Raw genomic sequence first — 21,533 nt, 5'->3', positions numbered from 1 at the left:
CCTGCAACTGTCAGACTGGTATGTGCACCTGTCCTAGAGTTCTAGAGGAGATGGTCTCTGTTGTGACTGATCCAAACTCTGTCCACTTTGCCAAACTAACCTATGGGTCTCTGACCCCTTTTTCACTTCTGTCTAGACCCGGGTTCTTCTCTCCATTGTCAACACAACACATGTTAGATACCCAACCTCTGGGCATTTCCATTTCAGAGCTCAGTGCAGTGGGAGATTAAGGAGTATGGCAAGGAAGAAGGGGGAGGGCAGAAATGACATGACCTCCCAAGAAGGAGCTCAGTATGTACAAAAGAACCCACGCACACTGAATTATCACTTGAAAAAGTTAAATGGAAACACTCAGTTTAGCAAATCTAATTGGCTACATGCCACTGGCCACTGTTTTCTGAAATCTGCCCTGGGAATACACACATTGCATTTAGGTATCCTTGACTCAAAGAGTCCTTATGAAGACATAAAATCATAGAAAATTCTATGCATGTTCACAGTCTTTGCAGAGTGTCAACACTTTCTGGGAGTCCATGGATCATCTCAAATGAGGCCCTCACAACTGAGCAATATCCTGTCTCTAAAAAAAATATAAAAAAGGGATGGGAATGTGGCTCAGTGGCCAAGTGCCCCTGGATTCCATCCCTGGCCCCCCCCCCAAAAAAAAAGTACTGGGTAAGTAATATTTCCATGGCAGGGCACACGGTATCAGACTACATGGATGGATGTGGTTATCTACAAAATGATGACAGTTTTATTCAAGTCTGTGTTAATATTTTATTTATTTATTTATTTAATATTTATTTTTTAGTTGTAGTTGGACACAACACCCTTATTTCACTTGTTTATTTTTGTATGTGGTGCTGAAGATCCAACCCAGGGCCCCGCACGTGCGAGGCAAGTGCTCTACCGCTGAGCCACAACCCCAGCCCCTGTGTTAATGTTTTAGATCATGGTAAATTCAAGGGAAATTCAAGTACTGACATGATTGTATTTATAAAGGCATGGGCTAGCATATAGGGGGAAATCCCAAACTCTCCACCAAGTATGCTCCACCCCTCTCTGTGCTCTAGCAGTCTATATTTCCCAGCTATAGAGTCAATAACATCTTTCTTAGCTTTAGTGCAGAGTGTTTCTAATATGAGATGCACAGAAAGCCCTCTTTTCTCTCTGGTGTAACCACTACCCAGCTTGGAGATGGCGGCCATTTCACCAGCCTGTGTGCCTCCAGGACCCAATGACAGGCTGCCTGCACATCCACTGAGGACATACAGTGTGCAGGACAATACCTTTCTCATTTGAAGTCACTGAGATGTTTCCATGGCATAACCTAATGTATTGGTCAGTCTTTTGTGGCAAAATACTGAAATAATCCACTTAGAATGGAAAAGAAAACCAGGCTCTGCAAAATGAGGGTTTCCAGCTGTATGCTCTCATCTGTGAGGGAGTGGACAGGGGTCGAATTGGGAAAAAACTACAGAGCAGGTGAATTTGGGGGCACCAGCAGGAGACCCATGCTTTATCTCCAGTTGTCACTTATTGCTATACGACTGGGACAACTTTCTGAGTACAGTTTCCTTGTCTAACAAAAGAGGGGACTAAGTGTGAAATCAAGCTCCATCTCTCTCCCAGAATCCCCTCCAGACAAGGTTTACCAGTTAGGATGACAAAGGAGTGAGATTTACAAGGACCAGGTCCATGATCACAGAGCAAGAAAAGAGGGTGAATTTGTGACTGACAGACAATGAATGCACAATGGCTGTATATTTACATCTATACATCAGCACATCCAGCATTTCATTCCTTCTTTAACTGATAATATTCCTTCATAAGGATAAAACCCATTTTGTTTGCCCATTCATCTACTGATAGACATTGGAGTGGTTTTCCCTCTTTGGCTATGGTGAATCACGCAGCTGTGAGCATGTGTGTATGGATCCTTGTTGGGGTACTTGATTTCAGTTCTTTGGGAATATACACTGAATGGAATTGCTGGTTCATACCGGGGAGTCTGTGTTTACTTGGTCAAGGAGCCAACAAACTGTTTTCCACCATTTTCCACTCCCACCAGTGATGTGAAGGGAGTTACAGATTCTCCACATCTTTGCTGGGCTATGTGGGCTCGATTTTTGTCCTATCTTTAGAGCATGTCCCTATCAGTGTGTTTGTTCATCTTATTCTACATTTTAATACTTAAAAAAATTCTTTTGTTAGTGAAGATGGACAAATGCCTTTGTTATGTTATTTTATTTTTTTTTAATGTGGTGTTGAGGATCTGTGCCTCACACATGCTAGGCAAGCAAGTGCTCTGCCACTGAGCTACAGCCCCAGCCCTACATTTTAATTTTCTTCTAAAAACCCTTCTGGATTAGAGGCAGTTATTCTATACATGGTTTATCATTTTGGTATTTTTGTGAGAATGTATTTTAATCTTAAAATATATAGTAGAATTATCCTGTGTGCATGAATATCTTTGCACTTAGAATTTGCCACTCTTGTCTACCAATTTGGCCAGGTGATTGTTCAGGAATTTGGAGAGTTGTTTTTCTGAGAATTCTTTAAAGTCCTGAGATCTTCAGGTCTTAGACCATGGAGGAAATAAGTCACATTGTTAGTTTCAGGGCACATCAATTTCCTTATGACAAACCCACATTGTCGTAGAAACCTTATAGAGTGAGTAAATAGGTTTTATCTTTTCTTTCTATTCTGGCAACAGTTAAAAGTGTAGTGTTGAGGATGACTAAAGACTTTCACTGCTTAAGTGCCCAAGGTCAAAGTAGAACAGAGATTTGGAGTGCTGTATTTCAATGTCTCTTATGGCTTGAATATGAGATGTCCCCCAAAAGCTCATTAACAATGAGCTCAGGTGAACAATGTTCACAGGTAGATTGTGAGAGCTGCAATCTAATCAGTGAATTAATAATTTGAAAGGACTACTGTACTCAGTGTTAGGTGTAGGCAGATGAGGTGTGGCTAGAGAAAATAGGTCACTGGGGTCACCTGCCTTTGGGTTTGATATTTTTTTCCCTGTCGCCTTAGCCCACTCTCCCTGCTTCCTGGCTGCCATGTACTGAGCACCAGGCCCTACTGCCATGGTGCCTCACGTGGGCCCAGAGTCATGGGCTCAGGAGACCATGGACTAAGTCCTCTGAAATCGTGAACCCCAAATAAAGTTTTCCTCGACTAAATTGTGCTTGTCGGGGATTTGTGTAACAGCAATGAAAAGCTGACCAACAGTACAATAAAAGTGTATCCTTGTTCTGTCATTTAAAAGGATTAGTGCTATGTAGCAACTTACTTTTAAACTGTGGGTTTAAAAGCAGGCATTACTTCAAACCTGCAGGAGAAACACCTAAATAACCTACAGCAAGATTGCACACTGTAACCAGGCATGCTGGTGTGCATCTATAATCCCAGTTATTGGGGAGCTGAAGCAGTAGGTTCTCAAGTTTGAGGCCAGCCTCAGCAATTTAGTGAGACCCTGTCTCAAAATTAAAACTTTAAAAATGGGATGGGAATAGTAAATCAGAGATTTTTTTCACCTCAGTGATAAAACAGGGGTTCAATCTCCAATATTTAAAGAAGAAAATAAAAAATATAGTTCACACTGTAAAAGGGTAACCCCAGACAGGTGGGGGAACCCATCTTAGACAGAGTTATGTGGTGAAGGCGATCCCCCACTCACTGTCTTGACAGGGTCACAGTGAGAAAAAGTGTTGGCAAAGCCGCTCTCCCACTGTCTTGACAGGTTCACAGTGAGGTTGAATGCTGGCAAAGCCACGCTGGTTGGTGGGAAACGGAAACCATGAGACCCTTTTTTATGTAATTGGGACTTTTCATTTTCATGCTTATGTTTCTGACAGGAGGCATGAGTATGTTAAATGCCAAAAAAATTAAATTTCAGATGGCTAGAACATAACATGTAGTTCATGCCTTGAAGGCTGTTCTACTACTCCTCAGCATATCAAGGACAAAGTAGAAGGCTGTTCTTCTATCTCAGTACATTGTGGACAAACCTGATAACGGACAACAATCATCCTTTGAAAGGTCATGAGAATTTTAGGCACCACATTGATTATATCAACTAGAACCCAAGCCTATATTTCCAGCCTCTTAGAAAACCTAATCAGTATGCTTATTTCACAAAGTTCACCACATGCAGTTTCATTTTTGATTAAGGAAAGTTATATTATACACTTAGGAAAGCTAAAACATATAAAGATATATTCTTCTCTTTTTATAAACCCTTTCTTACTTTACATAGGGATATATGATGAGCATAGTTAATATTGGTGGAAAGTGGATTGATTTTTAGAACTTACTTTCTATTGAGAAAGATTATAAAGATATGAGAACTAGTGCACCTTGACTGAGAAACAAAGAAACTCTTTGAGAAAGCAGCTCAACCAGTCTTATGAGAATAAATTTAGGAATTAATTAAAATAGCTTTATAAGACACAGTTTTAGAATAATGTTAGAAATATTATTTTATTTAGATTCTTAAGTTTAGAAATTCTTAAGTTTTTAGTTGTATAGGTTTCTGATATGTTTTAAGAATGATTCATAAACTTTAGGCTATTTTAAATATAAGATTTAAAGGGACTTTTTTAGATGGGAATTTTAGATTAGAAATAAAGTGCAAGTGTACTTTAGGTTAATGATTGGTTAGGAGACTTAGAGTCTGGTTACGTAGTTTGGCATTAGTTAATAAGAAAATAACAGGGGCTGGGGATGTGGCTCAAGCAGTAGCGCGCTCGCCTGGCGTGCCTGCGATCCGGGTTCGATCCTCAGCACCACATACCAACAAAGATGTTGTGTCCCCCGAGAACTAAAAAAATAAATATTAAAAAAAAATTCCCTCTCTCTCTCTCTCTCTCTCTCTCTCTCTCTCTCCCCCCCCTCTCTCACTCTCTCTTAAAAAAAAAAAGAAAATAACATATCTTGGGAAAAATAGTAAATCTTGGGAAAATCTGAAAAATGTAAATTAGTGACGTATTTTATTAATGATTCTGTACTTTTAATAATTACATAACTGAAGGTCATATCCTGGAAAAATGTAAATGAATGTTACATTGTTTGTACCCCCAATCATGGTCAAGGAAATGTCATGTCTTGGCAAAGTTTTAAATTATATAATCAATGACATATTCTGAATCTATAATGATGAGAAAAATTGTAATAAAAGATGACCCAGAGAAAGCTGCATTAGCTCTCTCTCTGGAGATTGCTCAACGGAACGACTCCTGTCTCACCTTTTCGACGACGCCACTCATCCTTCAGGACTCCCTGGACCCCGCTAGGGCAGGACCCCGGCAGTTATGATCCCTGGGAAATTCCACCTCAGACTGCTAGAGGGAAAAATCTCATGAAGATTCTTCTTGAAGCCCATTCAATCAGCATTTAACCTGAAGAGCCATTTGGGAAGGCACCTAAGACCAATTCCTCCTCACCTATGCCTCTCTAACAAGGATTCTGAGCAGAACAAATGAGTGTCATCACGTGGACAGGAGGGGCTCCTTTCAGGGGCGCTGTCTCCAATGAACAAGAGAGAAAGGGGGCCCTGGAGGTGATTAATGTGTGCCAAGCTCGGTTCTGTGAGCTTCATCAACAATGGCACCTTTAAACCTCACAGAAATCCTAGGGCAGCAGTTTTTCCATGAATCAGGGGAACAAGGCTCATATTTTTTTTTAAATATTTATTTTTTAGGTGTAGATGGACACAACACAATGCTTTATTTTTTTATGTGGTGCTGAGGATCGAACCCAGGTCCCGCACGTGCTAGGCGAGTGCTCTGCCGCTGAGCCACAATCCCAGCCCCGAACAAGGCTCATATTAAATTCCTTGTCCAGGAAGTCTGACCCCAAAGCTCATGCTTTTCTTATTTAGAGTTCCCATAAGGCACTGTGGTTTCTATCAAAAATATTTCTCTACCTGCTCTCTTGGCCAGGGTATGAGGCAGCAGGAAACTTGATTCAAACTCTCTGACTGAACTGGACAGGAGTGGATTGGTGCCTGTGAGTCATCATTTCACACACACATGGATTGGGACTGTAAATCAGTGGTAGAGCACTTGCTTAGTGTGGGCAAGGCCCTGGGTTCCATCCCCAGCATTACAAAAAAAGAAACACACACACACACACACACACACACACACACACACACACACATACATGAACATCTCAATGAAAACCAATAATTACCTGATAATCTTTCTTCAAGAAGCAAAAGTAGGGGCAGGGTAAGGGACAGGAGCTTGCCGGGCATTGCTAAGGGGCCATGATCCTCCTGCGGGGACAAGCTGCAGCAGCACCACATGCTTATGAGCCCAGTCCACACCCCTGCCCAGAGCCTCCTAGGGGCTAATAAGCCTATATTCCTCCATTGGCCTTCTGATTACTGGTGCATTTCCTAAAGCACAGGACCTTCATTCTTTTTTTTTTTCTTTTTTTTTTTATCACTCAAATGGAGAAAAGGCAAAACAGTTACAGAGGCTGGTAGAAATATACAAGTCTGTGGCTATTTTAATTAAAGTTAAAATAGCCAACGGTGAGAATGGCCTTAGGCCTGAGCCTAAGCAACTCCATTTTAAAAACTCCAGTTTGAAACCTGCAGTCTCACCATGCATGCCTAATAAAGCCCTCCAGTGTGGCCCTCAGACACAAGCAAGTCACTTCCCCTCACCCTGATAAACTCAGAGTGAAGCCTCTGGCAGGCTGTCCTCACCTGATAATAGGGAAAGGTAAAAATATCAGGGTGGAGACCACCAGGTGAGATGCTTTAACCCCAGGGTAAAATGATGTTACTGAGAAATCCAGTGGCAGCTGATAAGGATCGAAAGGGGGGTCAAAAGCTCCCAAATTTAGTATAAATAATAGAGCAAATGAACATTCAGCCAGCCAATACTGATGCACACAAGCTGGAGTGCCTGATAATGACCTGGACTGACAGCCCATCACTTGTCGTCAGTTGCTGACCCTCTGCATCTTCCTCACCACTCTCAAACTCTACAGCCACATCTTTGACTCTGGTGAGAGCTGCAACTTCTTCCTAGGACCACCTCCTCAGCGGCTGTCAGCTCCACCCCAGGAAAAGCCTGATCACCTGACCTGATCACCGCTGTCTGAGCGAGTGTGCATCTGCTGGACTTAAAGCCTTTTGATCTGACACTTGAACTTAGCATGCAGAGGGATGTCTGTCATTAGCCTGTCATGATTAAGTGTGCTGCAGTGCTTAGAATTAATTAATCCACAGAATTGTTTGCTGTGAATTGTTATGTCTATTGCAGTGTCGAGAATTAAGGATTGTCATTTTCTTGATTAAGAACTTATAGAGTGAAATTGTATTGAGTGATTTGAGTGAATAAAGCATTGAAAAGTGCAGAAGCGTGTGGACATTCTTTATTTCTCCCCTTCGACTGCATAATCACACCTTTTGCCCATTGCAACACCAATGTTTTTGTTAGTGTTGGGGATCAAATCCAGGGCCTTGCACAAGGCAACTTCAATTTTATGTGGGAAATTTACTTATGTAGATGTCACATCCTCCATAGGTGCTAGACCAATTACACAGTATACTCATCCTTCTTTCTTTCTTTTTTTTAAAATTTTAGGTGTATATGGACTCAATGTCTTTGTTTTTAAGTGGTACTAGGGTCACACCCAGTGCCTCACACTTGCGAGGCAAGTGCTCTGCCATTGAGCTACAACTCCAGCCCTCATCCTTCTTTCTCACAGCAAAATCGATACCATTCATTGGAGACTTTATTTATGCCTCACCACACTCAAGTCTACTTATGGGACAGAGGCAGTTGTACTTTGCTTGTTCACTGGTACCTTTGCTTATATTCCATTTGTAAGTGACAATTCATAGGATGTTACCCTTTAAAATTTACCTTTTCCAAGTAGCTTTCCTGGATAAGACCATAACTTTGCTATCACATGATTCAATTATCTAGTTTTTAAAGTCTGAATTCCCTATTTATTTTCTAATGTTTCACTTAGGTATGCCGCTGCTCTACATAGGAATTCAGTTCCATTTTGACAGCAACTCAATAAAAGAATCTTCAGAGAAATAAGCCCTACCTCAAGCTAATAAGGGATATATTAAGAGGAAGCAAAGGTGGCTTTTTTGCTATTTGTGTTCTCTTTATATTGTTGAATTACAGACGTGTTGAACTGGGTTCTTATAAAAAGAAATCTAAAGATTAAAGAAATGTTTACTGGAAAAAAAAAGAAAAGAAATGAAAATAACTGAAACAGGGCTTCATAAGGGAAGTCACACAGGCAAGGCCTTTGTTTCTAACACAGGAGGACTTGGCCGAGTCCTGCACTCCAGCTCGGGCACCCTCCTTTAATTAGATGTCATTCTGGCTCACCATGAAATGGTTTTGACTTCTTAGACAATTTTATTTTTACATGGGAATAATGACTACAGGTGGCTTGACATGCTGAGGTTCCAGTTCTTGTTCCGTGCATGGTGCTCTGTGGTGAGTGACCCCAGCTTGTCTGATTTACATGTGCAAAGACAGGTATGAGCCCCACTCAGCCCACCCGCTCCTCAGTCTGGGCAGCAAAGTCTGCTGGACCTACTGCCGCTGGATTCCCACCTTTCCTTCACACTCAGAAGGAAGAGGAGACAGACCACAGCCACTAAACCAAGACTAGGATGCTGGGAAGACAGACTGCTACACAAAGCAAAAACCATGAAGCAAGAGGGGAAAATAAAATGAGGGTTAAACTATGCAATTATACTGCCAATTTATAAAGACATTATGACCCACACTAAATGAACATACAACGCATCTGGCTCCCTTCCTCCAGACATTTTAATGCAGGAAACAAAAATACTACATTCTCCTTGTGGTAAGCACTGTTAGTGTTCAACACTTTTATATTGATGATGCATCACATAAAAACTAAGTCATAAACATTTAAAATTTTTTTTCAGTTTTAGATGGACACAATACCTCTGTTTATTTACTTGTTTCTATGTGGTGCTGAGGATTGAACTCAGTGCCCCCTACATGCTAGGCACCCACTCTATCACTAAGCCCCAGCCCCAGCCCCAAAGTCATATACTTTCGATTCACATATTTTTACATAAATCAAAACAATATCACAAATCAATAAAATGACAAAATCTGGAATCCAGAATTATATTTTTTCCACAAAATACATAAAGTTTGACAGATTGTTGAGTGAAATGTTTGCTGTCCTATAGAGCTTTTGCTGCCCAATGAAAAACAAACCTCAACATGGGATGTTCAAAAGGTCAATTTGTAAGAGAGACAATTCATTCTGTATTTAATGAAATATTTATTTCGGATGGTAACACCAGATAAGTCATGTAAGAGCTCAGTAAAAACAAAAAACAAAACCACAATATAAGGAATGGAGCCTGGGCGGAGGGCGGCAGGGCTGGTTCCCTAGGCAGCCGGCATGACTCAGGATGCTGAGTTGAGCAGGAGGATCTGGGACCTGGAGGGAGGCGCGGCCTGGGCCCTTGGAGCACACCTGTTTGGCGAGGGGAGGTCTGAGGCCTGGGAGCAGCAGTGGCATCTGTTAGCGTCCACCCTCGGCCCCCTCGGGAGCAATAACGGCCCCAGGAACCGCTAGTTCTCCTCTGGACTCGTAACGGCCCTCGGAATCATCTGCACCCAGATCCGTCCAGAGCAGCAACGACCGACCGGCGGCAGAAACCTTCGCCCCTGTCATCCCTGACCCCTGAAGGGCCATAGCTGCGCAATCCCAGCGGGTGCAGGTAGTGGGTGCAGGAACCGCGTGGCGGGACGTTATGGCGTGAAGCAGGACAGGGTTTACTGGCTTCAGGATGGGGTCGGGTTGCTGGCAGGACGAGCTGCGCTGCCTTAGGTGCTCCGTGGGTACATCTGTAAGGCCACCGTGTGCTGGGGAGGAGGGGACACTGTCCTCCTGTCCTCCGTGAGACTTCTGCCTCTCTCCTCCGTTCTTGCTCCTTCTCCCTTCTTCCTCCGGAGCTCCAGTGTCCCCCAGTGTGCGACAGCCTCCATCTGCACCTCAGTTCTTTGACTGACTCCCGCTGAGGCCTGTCCTTGCAGAGTCATGCAGCTTAGTGAAGGAAAAGTCTCTTTCTGCCTCCTTTGAGGGAGGAAGACGTTGGGTCTGAGATGGGAGTGGTTCTCCAAGGTCTCCGGTTGGTTTGTGGGCACTTTCGGGCCAGCATGCCTTCCCCTGTATTACATTTAAGTCACAGTAAGTTTCTTAATAAAATACCCCTTTCTGGCTGGGACTGTGGCTCAGTGGCAGAGCTGCTTGCCTCCTAAGTATGAGGCACTGGGTTCGATCCTCAGCACCACATAAAAATAAATAAACAAAATAAAGGCATTTTGTCTATCTACAACTAAAAGAAATATTTTTAAAAATACTCCTTTCACCAGAGCCAAAGTTTCTATAATTAGAAAACAGATGAGTGCTGTAGAGCAGAATTCCTTTTTTAGCTGACATTTAAATGATGGCAGATGTTTTCATTTGGATTTGAAGTTCATTCACCATGAGACTCACACCCACTTGTTTACCGATACAGACATGTGGGTGGGGAAGACCTAATGGAACAGCCTCCCAGGAGGTGTCCTGGGAGGTTTCTGGGTAGGTTTTTATGCAGTAGATCCCTGCCACGGCAGGCCAGATGACTCATAACCACACTGCTTGCATTTTCAATCCCCAGGTCTGCACCTGCTTCCACATCTTCCATGTTTTCCAAGAGCAGCAGAGAAAGAGTAAATCCCTGGTGAGTTTTTCTATTCATGTGTTTATTCTCTACTTTTGCTTACAGTATTCCTTAGGAGGCAAATAAATAGTCTAAAATATGTTCAAAACAGTATAGTGATCAACAACCAATGACTTTGTCCTGTTCATGTGTGTAGACAGCATGATCCTTAAAGCATCCCTAAAACCAGAGTACATGTGTGTCTCCTATTTTTTGGCATTCAGAGCAAGTAATTATTAATATTATACATTCCTTGACTTGACCGTAAGTGAGAATGTTCCTTTCTTTTGGATTTTAAATATTTCTTTGATGTGATTAGGAATCGCCTTCCTAAATAACAACCAACAAGCCACTGCCACTGATAACCTTACTTGTCTGTCCTCTGGGTAGACAGCATAATGCCCAGGAAGGACTCAGCACCCATGATCTTTGTGGTGACTAAAATATTGATTTTGTTGCTCTGTGCAAGGATAAGGCCTGGATCTGCTGGAGGAATGGCCTCTCTTAAGTGAGTCTAAGAAGTTCTTTCTGCAGGTTGGTCTGGCTTGCACAGCAGACAGTGCAGTAGAAATCCCTGGCAGAGGGGTCCTCATTTCCCATTCCCATTTTATCTTGCCTCCCACGGTCTCCATTCTGTGCCTACCACTTCCCTCATCCTGTTCTAGTGAAGATTGCCCGTGACCTAATGTACACTGGGTATTTCTAACATGCACACCCTAATTGCCCATCATTGTCTTAGACACTCTGCAGTCTCCCCTGTAATTTTCTGTCCCACATTTGTCTTGTTGCCCTCTTTGTGAATCTGAGGAGTTCTGCCGTTAGCTCACGACCCACCTTACTCCTGTCTGATCTCACTGTCCTGTGCTTTTAACCCCAAGTCTATGTCAATCCCCCACGGGGATCAGATGCCTCTGTCCAGCCAGGTACTGAGCCTCTCCCTGGGGTATGTCCAGAGGACACCTCAAGCTAATAAATACAATAGATCCCAAATCATTTTTGTTGGTCTGTCTATGCCTTCTGCTCTTGCCCCTATTTGTTCATTGAGGCAGCCTATGAGCCTGTCCAGAAAAGTGGGATCCTTCTAAGCTCTTCCATTTGCTGTTGTCACAGGCAGTTGCTAAAGTTTGCTGGTGTTCTATTCAAAGTTATCCTTTCCTCTTACTCTCTCTCCTTGTTACAATTATTATAGTTTTGGGGGTTGTTTTTGTTTCTTTGGACTCTTGCAGAAACTCCCATTCTCTACTACTTCTTTCCTTCACTGGCTCAAGTGCATTTTCTGCCTTGAGTATTTCTCCTAAAACCATAATTTGATCATGCTGCCCCCATGTGGAAAGCTCTTCAGAGGCTCCCTGAGTGACCAAGAAAACTAGGTTATAATTAAACTGGGAGTGGGAGATGGTGAAAAATCAAATTTAAGAAAAAGCCAGAATTGGGTTTTAGCCATTTTGAATTGGCGCTGTTAGCATGAAGTAAAGCAGAGATAGCAAGAGGGCAGGGCTTGTGTTGGAACTTCAGTGGACAGCCTGCACTGGAAGTCAGCATGGAAAGCTGTGTTGGGTAAGGGGGTGAGCCCAGGACTCTTTCATGTGCCAAGTGCTACAGAAGGTAGGACTGGGTGGGGCTGGTAGTGAGGCCAGAATGAGGACCAGAGGCATGAAGTTTCAGGAGCTAAGGAAATTAAAAGATCTGGGGGTTGGAGGAGGAACTGTATCAACTGTTCATAGTCAAGCCCAAGGACAGAACAGGCCATGGGATTCAGTCCTGGGACTCCTTGAGGATTTGTTTAGCTGGATCTGGAGGGGTTTAAAAGAGAGTGAAAGAATTGGATTTCATCTGGGTACAAATTTTTTAAATAAATGTTGACCCAATGGGAAAAGAAGAATTAGTCAGTAGATGTGGAGGGAGTTAAGGTCAAAAGAGGATTGTTTTGTTTTGATGGGAGGAATAAGATTGGAGATGAGCCCGCCTGGGGAGAAGGAAAATCTTTGACTTACTTGTGTTTTATTTGCTGTACTAATTTGGAAAGTGATAAGCCAGGAATAGACACCACTGATAAGTGTGGTATTCACAAAACTGCATTAAGTGCTTTCCACGGAGCCCCTGCTTCCTGCTGATGGTACAGTATGTGATTGGGACCATCATCATCTTATTGTAGAGGTGATGATACTAAAAGGAAGCAATTATAGTGCTGGTGGGAGTTTTTGTGAATTCAGAAGATGCACATTAAAAATCAGTTTCCAGGTGAGCTAGCTGTCCCTTCTCAGGATGGTGTTTCTCCTTTCCTGGAATGTGTTAATGTGGAGAAAAGAAATTCAGGGTTGCCTGCTGGAAATTGGGAACAACCAAGTCATGCTATTGCTGATACCTCTTGTAGCAGGCTGTGGACTTTCCTGAAATGAAATATATAAGTAGAACATGTGTCACCTGGCTTGCTTATTACTTTGGTGATGTGGTCAATACTGCAGAGTGATAGCAATTGGATTTCAGGCATGCTGAACTTGAGATCCGGGACATGTCAGCCTGGACTTGAGGACAGTTCTGGGATGGCATGAGTGGTCTGGGAAACCCAGAGGTTGCAGCTAGTGTCTGAAGTGTGGGCAGTATAGTGAGGCCTGTGGCCTCAATCTGTAGCACTTCACCTCAGTGCAGTTTATCGGCATCAGAATTGCTTTGCATAGTGTCCATCTGGTTTATTGTTGTTGCTGGTTGTTCTTATTAGACACTGAACCCAGAGGTGCTCTGCCACTGAGTCATACCCCTAGCCCTCTTTACTTTTTAAGACAAGGACTCAGTAGTTGCTGACGCTGTCCTTGAACTTCCAATCCTAGTGCCTCAGACTTCCAAACCACTGTGATTACAAGCTTGCGTCACCACACCCAACAACAGTGGCTGTTTTCATTGGCTTCTCTCTTCATGCAACTTTTCCCTCTCAATTGCTCCACTCCCTCAACCTCCACCCCCCTCTTTAATGTATCCATCTAGTTTTAAGCTCCAAATGTCATCCTTTCCAGCCCCTCAGCATTGTTTTTTCTCTCTCTCTAACCCATTCACATCTCATCGCTGGCTCTGTTGCCACCTCTCTTTAGCGTTGTTTTACTTCTGGATGATACGTTGCTTCACCTGCTTCTTTCCCCAACTGCTCCCACATTCCCTGGTGCTCCCATCTCCCAAGATGCCTTTCTACAGTTGTTGTGACTGCACTAGTATCTCTTTCCTCTCCGTGCCTATCTGTTTAGAGCGTTAGTTCTTCCTCTCACCTCATTCTTCTTAGAACCTGCTCCATTCCCTTCATTTTCCTTCGTGTGTTTCTATTTCCTCACAACCTTCTGTTATGTAAAACTGGAATTAGAGGTTGTGGAAAAGACTCTAATAATGACTCAACTAACAAACTCTATCTTCCCCTGTGTGTCCCCCTCCTTGGACCATTACCAGGAAGGCATCCTCCTGCGAGACACTTCTCCTTGATTTCAGATTTAGGATTTTTACACAGTTCCCTTAGAATTTTCATTCTTGGGGCTGGGGATGTGGCTCAAGTGGCAGCGCTCTCCCCTGGCATGGGTGCGGCCCGGGTTCAATCCTCAACACCACATACAAACAAAGATGTTGTGTCTGCCGAAAACTAAAATGTAAATAAAATATTTTTTAAAAAAAGAATTTTCTTTCTTCTTTGTACTCCTCCTGATTTGCCTTCCTATGTTTCCTGCTTTCAATCTCCAGCTTAAGATCTGCCACCTTCTCTGTTGTTTTCCAACATGAAAAGCACTTGAAGATTTTTTTTTCCACAAGAAATAAATTTGGTCAATTACCTGGAACCCTGTGATATAACAGTGTCATTTGACAGCAAAGAAGCAGTCTAGACTGACATGATCCCATACATCATAAAAGTGCAAAGACATTCAACTTTACTAATTTTCCCCAAGAAATATGTTATGTTCTTTCAAAGCACATACCACATGAACTTTTTTTTTGGGGGGGGGTGGTGCTGGGGATTGAACCCAAAGCCTTGTGCATGCAAGGCAAGCGCTCTACCAACTGAGCTATATCTCCAGCCCAGCACATGAACCGTTAAAACACACACTCTCTTTTTTTAAAAAAAAAAATATATATATATATTTATTTAGTTGTAGATGGACACAATATCTTTATTTATTCATTTTTATGTGGTGCTGAGGATCAAACCCAGGGCCTCACACATGCAAGGCAGGTGCTCTACCACTGAGCTGCAGCTCCAGCCCCTACACCCTCTTTAAAATGACAGATGTATGGGCTGGGGATATGGCTCAAGTGGTAGCATGCTCGCCTGGCATGCGTGCAGCCCAGGTTCGATCCTCAGCAACACATACAAACAAAGATATTGTGTCTGCCGAAAGCTAAAATAAATAAATATTTAAAAATTTTCTCTCTCTCTCTCTCTCTGCCTCTCTCTCTCTTAAAAAAAAAACTTAAAATGACAGATGTGTCAAGGGTCAAGGCACATTAAAGAATGGCAGCTCAATGTTCACAACTCAATAATGAGGACTAAACTTTAACATTTATATTGTTCAGAATTTGGGGTATTACCACTGATCTGGAAACATAGTAGATACGTAAGTATGATAGCTGAAAAGATGAAAACCTCTCTTAAAAGTGAAAATATCTATGTACCTATAAATAAACTCTTAACACCCATTAGAAAATTTATTAGGAACAGCATGTTTTCAAAATAACAACTATCTCAAGACTATTAAAAGACAGTAATAATTTTATGGCCATCTTGTTCAAAATAAACCAATGAAATTCATGATATGTAGTAAAATTATCTACGCTAGTCCTCTGGTTCAAATGTTTTGAAAGTAATTCCATTTCATTCTTAGTCACTACATGACACCTTCAAATGGTCCAATACCGTGGCACCTAAATATATATAAAAAAGGACCTTGATATCAATACCACAGGGGAAAAGCTGAATTCAGGACACTAAAATTTAGGGATGTCTGAGGAATGAATGGAACGAGAAAGAACCCTGGTTTCTCATCATTCCTTCATGGACTCGTGTACCCCCAGCTCCCATGAGCATGATACAGTAACTATGTGGCTCTGGGTGATCCTGGATTATCTGTCCAAGAGGCCCCTCTTCCTCATGACTCTCTCAGTGTCCCCTGAGATATCCTGCTGAAAATGCACCACATTCCTCACCCAATGATCTGGAAGAAAGAGGAGAGGTTGTTTGACTTCATGGATGCAATTCTCAGACATGAAGGTGAGTAAGTTCTAACTAGAGCTTAGACCAATTTAGAATCCCAATTTTATCTCAACCTTTATTCTTGACACCCTGAACCATCATTTTCAGTTCCTTTTTTTTTTAGTTGTAGATGGACACAGTATGTTTATTTTATTTTTATGTGGTGCTGAGGATCAAACCCAGTACCTCACAAATGCCAGGCGAGTGCTCTATCACTCAGCCACAACCCCAGCTCTCATTTTTGGTTCTGATCCTCAGACTTTATTGACCCCTACTCCAAAAATCATTTCATACACCCAAGGTCAGGCCCAGAATTCTGCTTCATAGCAAGGACTTGAGGTGATTCTGCTGTAGAGCAGAGCACAGCTAGAAAATAGCACTCTGGAGTTAATTCACACTGTGGTCCCTGCCAGTTATTTCATCAGAATTAACCATGACACAAACATCACTCACATATCAGCATCATGACCCAGGAGCCCAGGTGCCTGATCCCTACCCTAACCCCCAACTGTCTCCCCATATGCCTGCTCTTGTTTAGTGTAAAAAGCACTGGAAGGAACTAACTGAGGTCTCCCTGCCTATCAGCCTGGTGAAGACCTCACGGTGCTCTGGTAGCACTGAGTACACACGCTGTCTCTTCAGCTTCGTCTTCAGCCCACAGTGTCTCCACAACCCAGAGGTGCTTAGGCTCAAGGTCCAGATCCTCTAGATCCTCCTCAGAATCTGATGACCACGTCCTCTTCTTCTGGCCAGAGCACTGAAGTTGAAGCCCAAGTTCTACCCTCTGTATGGAGTCAGAAAACTTGGACAGATCCACTTCCAGCTTCTCTGGATCTGATGACTGCTTCTCTTTCCACTTCAGGATAGAGGACTGGTTCTGAAGACTGGGATCTACCCCTTCAGTGGAGTCACAAAACTGACAACTCCACTTCCACCTCCTCCTCAGAATCAGATGACGACTCCTCTTTCCTCTTTTGGACAGAGGACAGTATGAAGGCTGGGAGTCCTACCTTCCAGGTCAAGTCAAAACCCTGACAATTTCCACCTCCACTTCTGAATCTGAAGATGACACCTCTTTTCTTTTCTGGACAGAAGACAGTCTGAATCCTGGGTTCTACACTCTGGGTCAAGTCAGAAAACTCTGGCAGATCTATTCATCTTCTTTGAATCCAGGGGTCACCCATTTGCTTCTTCTGGCAGGATGGCTGAGGCGGCAGGTGAGGCTGAGTAAAGAAACCCAAGTAAAGGTGCTGTTCAGAATCCAGCCTTTCACCACTAAGCCCAGTCCACCACCAGAAAACCCAAACCAGTGAACTCTTCCTTTCTCCTCAGCCATTTTACCTTTGCTGATAACCATCTGCCCCTGATTCGCCTTTCCATGGTCCCATCTCCCCGTTTTTAAAAATTTATCCTCATTATACAAACTTTCTCTTTTGGGGGGAGTGACCCTGCTTACATCCCCTCTATCCCTTTCCTCTGTTTGGATCTTATCTCCAAACCCAGTTCCTCTCTCCGCAGATTGACCTTCCACGTGGACTTCTTTGACCCACATCCTGTCCTGTCCTCCTTCAAAACTGGGCTTCCTTAGTCCACCTTTCCTGACTTCTCTATCCTTTCTTCCATGTCAGTCACGGTCTCAAATCTGTTCTCGCTCCAGCTCCTTCATCGGATGGTCCTGTAACTTTGTCATCCACCACTACCTCCAGGCAGTACCCTGAGGTGCTAGGCTGGGAATTCTGGTCCTCAGGCTTGGCAGACAGTTGACAAGTGGTCGTGAGTTCTCCCAAACTTGTTTCTCTTCCACAAAACCTAGACTCTGATCTGTGCAAACCCTTCTGCAATCTGGTTGAACATGCGCCTCTCCAGATAGGGGAGAAATCAGCAGTGATCAGTCCTGAGGAGAAACTTGTCCCATTGTGCCAAGGGTTCCTGGAGTCTGTCCCTCCTCTCTGCACATTACCATTTGAGAGCTCAGTCTGGCCAAGAGGGAGAAGAATATCGAGGAAACTTAGGGAAAATAGAAATGATAAGTCCTGTCAAGAGGAAGATAATAAATATACACAAAAGACCAGGTACATTGAATTGTCAGCTGAAAAATGAAAACCCGTGGTTTTCAAAGCTATTCTGCTAAATGTCACTGGCCTTTACTGTCTTCAGGAATCTGTCCTGAGGACACATCCTAAGCCATCCTTGAGTTTGGGAGACATTTTGAGTATCTATAATACAAAACTGCATGTGCTCACACACTCTTCACATGGTGTCTATAATTTGGGGAGTTTATATGTCAACTAAAAGTCTGCCTCTCAATTCCAATTAATCTCACTTGCTTAGCAAATTTGGGATTCCCAGCATGGGTCGTGACACACATATTTCACTACCACTATGTACCTTAAAGAAAAATGTCACATATACAAAAAAAAAAACAAAACAAAACAACACAACAACAACAACAGGAAAGTTCTGTAATTCCAGACATTGTTTTCTCCTGGGGAAAGTGCATGGTACCTGAAGGAACTGGTGAGTTGCTCACCAACCTCCTAACTTAGGCCTCTGCTTTCTACCTTTGTAACTGAGTCATGCTTTGTCTCTCTCTCACCAAAATTTGTGAATAAATATATATTCAAAACAAAACATGTGACCATTGTGAAGTGTGGAATTCAGCAGCATTAAGTACAACCATGTGTCTCTTGTGAGGGAGGTTTTTTTCCCAGATGTGTTTAGTTGATTTCATCATTGTGCACTCACGGCATACAGTGCGCTTACACCTATGGCTGTGACATCACTATGGAATATCATGTGATGGTGCCCTTTCATATATGTGATGTATTGGTCCATCATCGGCTAAAATTTTGTCATGTGAAGCGTGACTGTAGGTTTTCCTTGTGCAGTCACTACCACATTCCTATCTCTAGATTTTTTTTAATCACCCCTACAAGGTTTTGCAGCCTTGAAACACAAACTCCCTACTCCTGCTGACCATCATTCTACTTTCTATGAATTTAACAATTCTTGGTGCCTCGTCTGTCTTGCATAGTATGAACTCAAGAGTATTTGTCTCTATGTCTGGCTGATTTGTGCACTGATCTTAAGCTCCTATATTGGTGGAAATGTGTCAGCATTTCCTTTTTAGGGCTAATAGTTGAATTTGAGGATAGACTCCATCTTTTGTCCATTCATCCATTCATCCATTGACTGGCTTTGGATTGCTTCCAAAGTTGGGCTCTAAAGTCTTTCTTTTAATATACTATTAGACCTTATGCACAGGCATGTCTGTATGCTTTGTAGTTTGATCTCTTCCATGACTCTAATGTATCCATACCAAATATGAATGAAGTGAACTTAGTTCATCCAACTTGCTGGCATAGTAAGTGTCCACCACATTAGGCAATCATAAATGTTCACAGTTGGATGAGGTCCCAGAGGCCTTCCAAGAGACCTGCATGTTCCTTGGCTTCTTCTTCACAGGCCTGAGCTGCCCTCTAAGTCTCTTCCTGATGTGAAAGGTGGTGCTGGTCAGGAAGCAGGTCCTATTACAGTAGAAGACCATTGCCAGGATGCTCTGTTTATCCAGTTTCCATTCATGATAACTGTGACCAACAGAGCTGGTTGGGTCCACCCATAACAACCAAGAAGTTCACACACTCTTCTAGTGGACAGCTTTCTAATGCACTCCCATGCCACATGATGTTTCAGTCAGGGACAGCCCATGCCTCCATTTGTGGTCCCATAAGATTATATTGCCCAGAACATCAGAGCTATCTTAGCTTCTTAGTAACTGTACTCTGGTTTCCCACAATGACATTTGCTAAGACCTTATCTAATACTGAAGTGATTCATGATTATGCAAAAGTATCAAAATTCTGTTCCAGCTAAATTTTCTGTTGTGAACCATGAAAAGCCTTGATTATTTTGGCTACAAGTAGGCGGTGCTGGTCTTACTATATGTTGATATATTTTCCAAACTAAAGTAAATTCTTAGGTTTTGCCTAGAATCCACTGTTACCTCTCCACTTCTCTTTTCCTCCTATGGATGCAGTCTGATACAACAATGACAGTTATACTAGAGAGACGGCAGAGTGAACAGAAATGCTTTGCAAGGACCAGCCTTTCAGCATAAAGTCGCATAGAGAAACACTACAGCCCAGGTGCTTGGGCCTATCCCCACAGATTCTAATTGAGTGGGAATGACAATGTTTTCACTGTTATAATTTTAGTTTTGGAAACTTCTGGTTGGACAAGGCAATAGGGATCCCAAAGAAACCAAAATCACTACAGTAGGAAATAAAGAAGAAATATTTTTGTGGGGAGGTGAGGTATGATCAGGGCCTTAGAGGGAAGGGCTGTAGCAGGTCTTGAGTCCTCCAATGAGAGAGACCCTCTGAACCAGGCTGCAATCCTGGTGAGTGACAACCCCTTGCTCAGCCTTGGGGTCCATGTGAATAGAAGGCTTCCAAGGAAGCTCTGCCCACCTCTGCCTTGGCAGGCTCACGTGGCTGAGTCTTCTCCTTTCACCTTCACTTGTACTTTAGAAAGTCAATGCCCCTGTACCTTGATAAGTTCCCCATCATGATCCAAAGAACTAGTGAAACCCTGGGGGAAAAGAATGAGTGCCAAAGGTGAACTTTTGCCACTTCTACCCAACATGGAATTCACAGGGTCCAGACTTATTGTCCCCTCTGAAACAAATTCAAAAAGAGGGAAAAAGATAAGAAATGTCAATCATTAGAAATTTAAATTGCTGAGAGAAGCCAGACCAAAGAAAGAACAGCTCACTGGCCAGATGAGGAGTCTCCAAGCCACAGAGCAGGAGAACAGCTGGGCAAGGCAGTAGTGTCCCTAAGCAGAAAGGACAGAATTGGTACCTAAGGACACATGGCAACTAGAGGTCACAGTGCAGAAACCAGACTGAAGCAGCCTCCCAGATCTGGGCTACGGAAGGTGGGAATCGAGAACTGGGTGGGGTCCAGGAGTTCTGGCTCTGCCCCTCTTCACCACATGGCTTCCTGGACATCCAAGTGTGGCTTCCATCCTCTACCTGAAACATAAAAGCACCCAGATAAATGTCCCCTGGAGGGTTGGACATGTGGTTTCTGTCACCATTGTCACTTTTACTCCCGCAACAAGGATTCACTACCTGAGAGGGTAGGAGTGGAACAATGGGGCTCTAGCCTGTCCTCTGATTTTTAACTTCTTGTCCTGTTTGCACTTGGTAGAAGAAATGACAGCAGTATAGCATAGTTTTCTTGAACTTATAGTAAAAACAAACATTTAAACTACCTTAATATCAGTTAGAAGAAATCAATGAAACCAAAGGACACATATAGCCCACCTGAGAGGAAGGAAGAATGGACACATCTCATCCCTGCAGAGACTGGAGCTGCAGCTGCATCTGACAGCTTTGTACCTGCACCAATGTCGCATTGCCTTCTGCCTCTGGATTCCCAAGAGAGACGCCCAATTCAGGTCTGTCTACATAGTATAGGCTCACTGTAATGTGCTCCCTGCTGGCCCTTCTTACCAGTGACTCCTAGGCCTGAGGCTTTCTATGCATTCCCTAAAATCCTTCCA

The sequence above is a fragment of the Spermophilus citellus genome, assembly GCF_964194105.1.
Source record: "Spermophilus citellus genome assembly, chromosome: 6".
Lineage (NCBI taxonomy): Eukaryota > Metazoa > Chordata > Mammalia > Rodentia > Sciuridae > Spermophilus > Spermophilus citellus.
Note: the sequence above shows the minus strand (reverse complement) of the source record.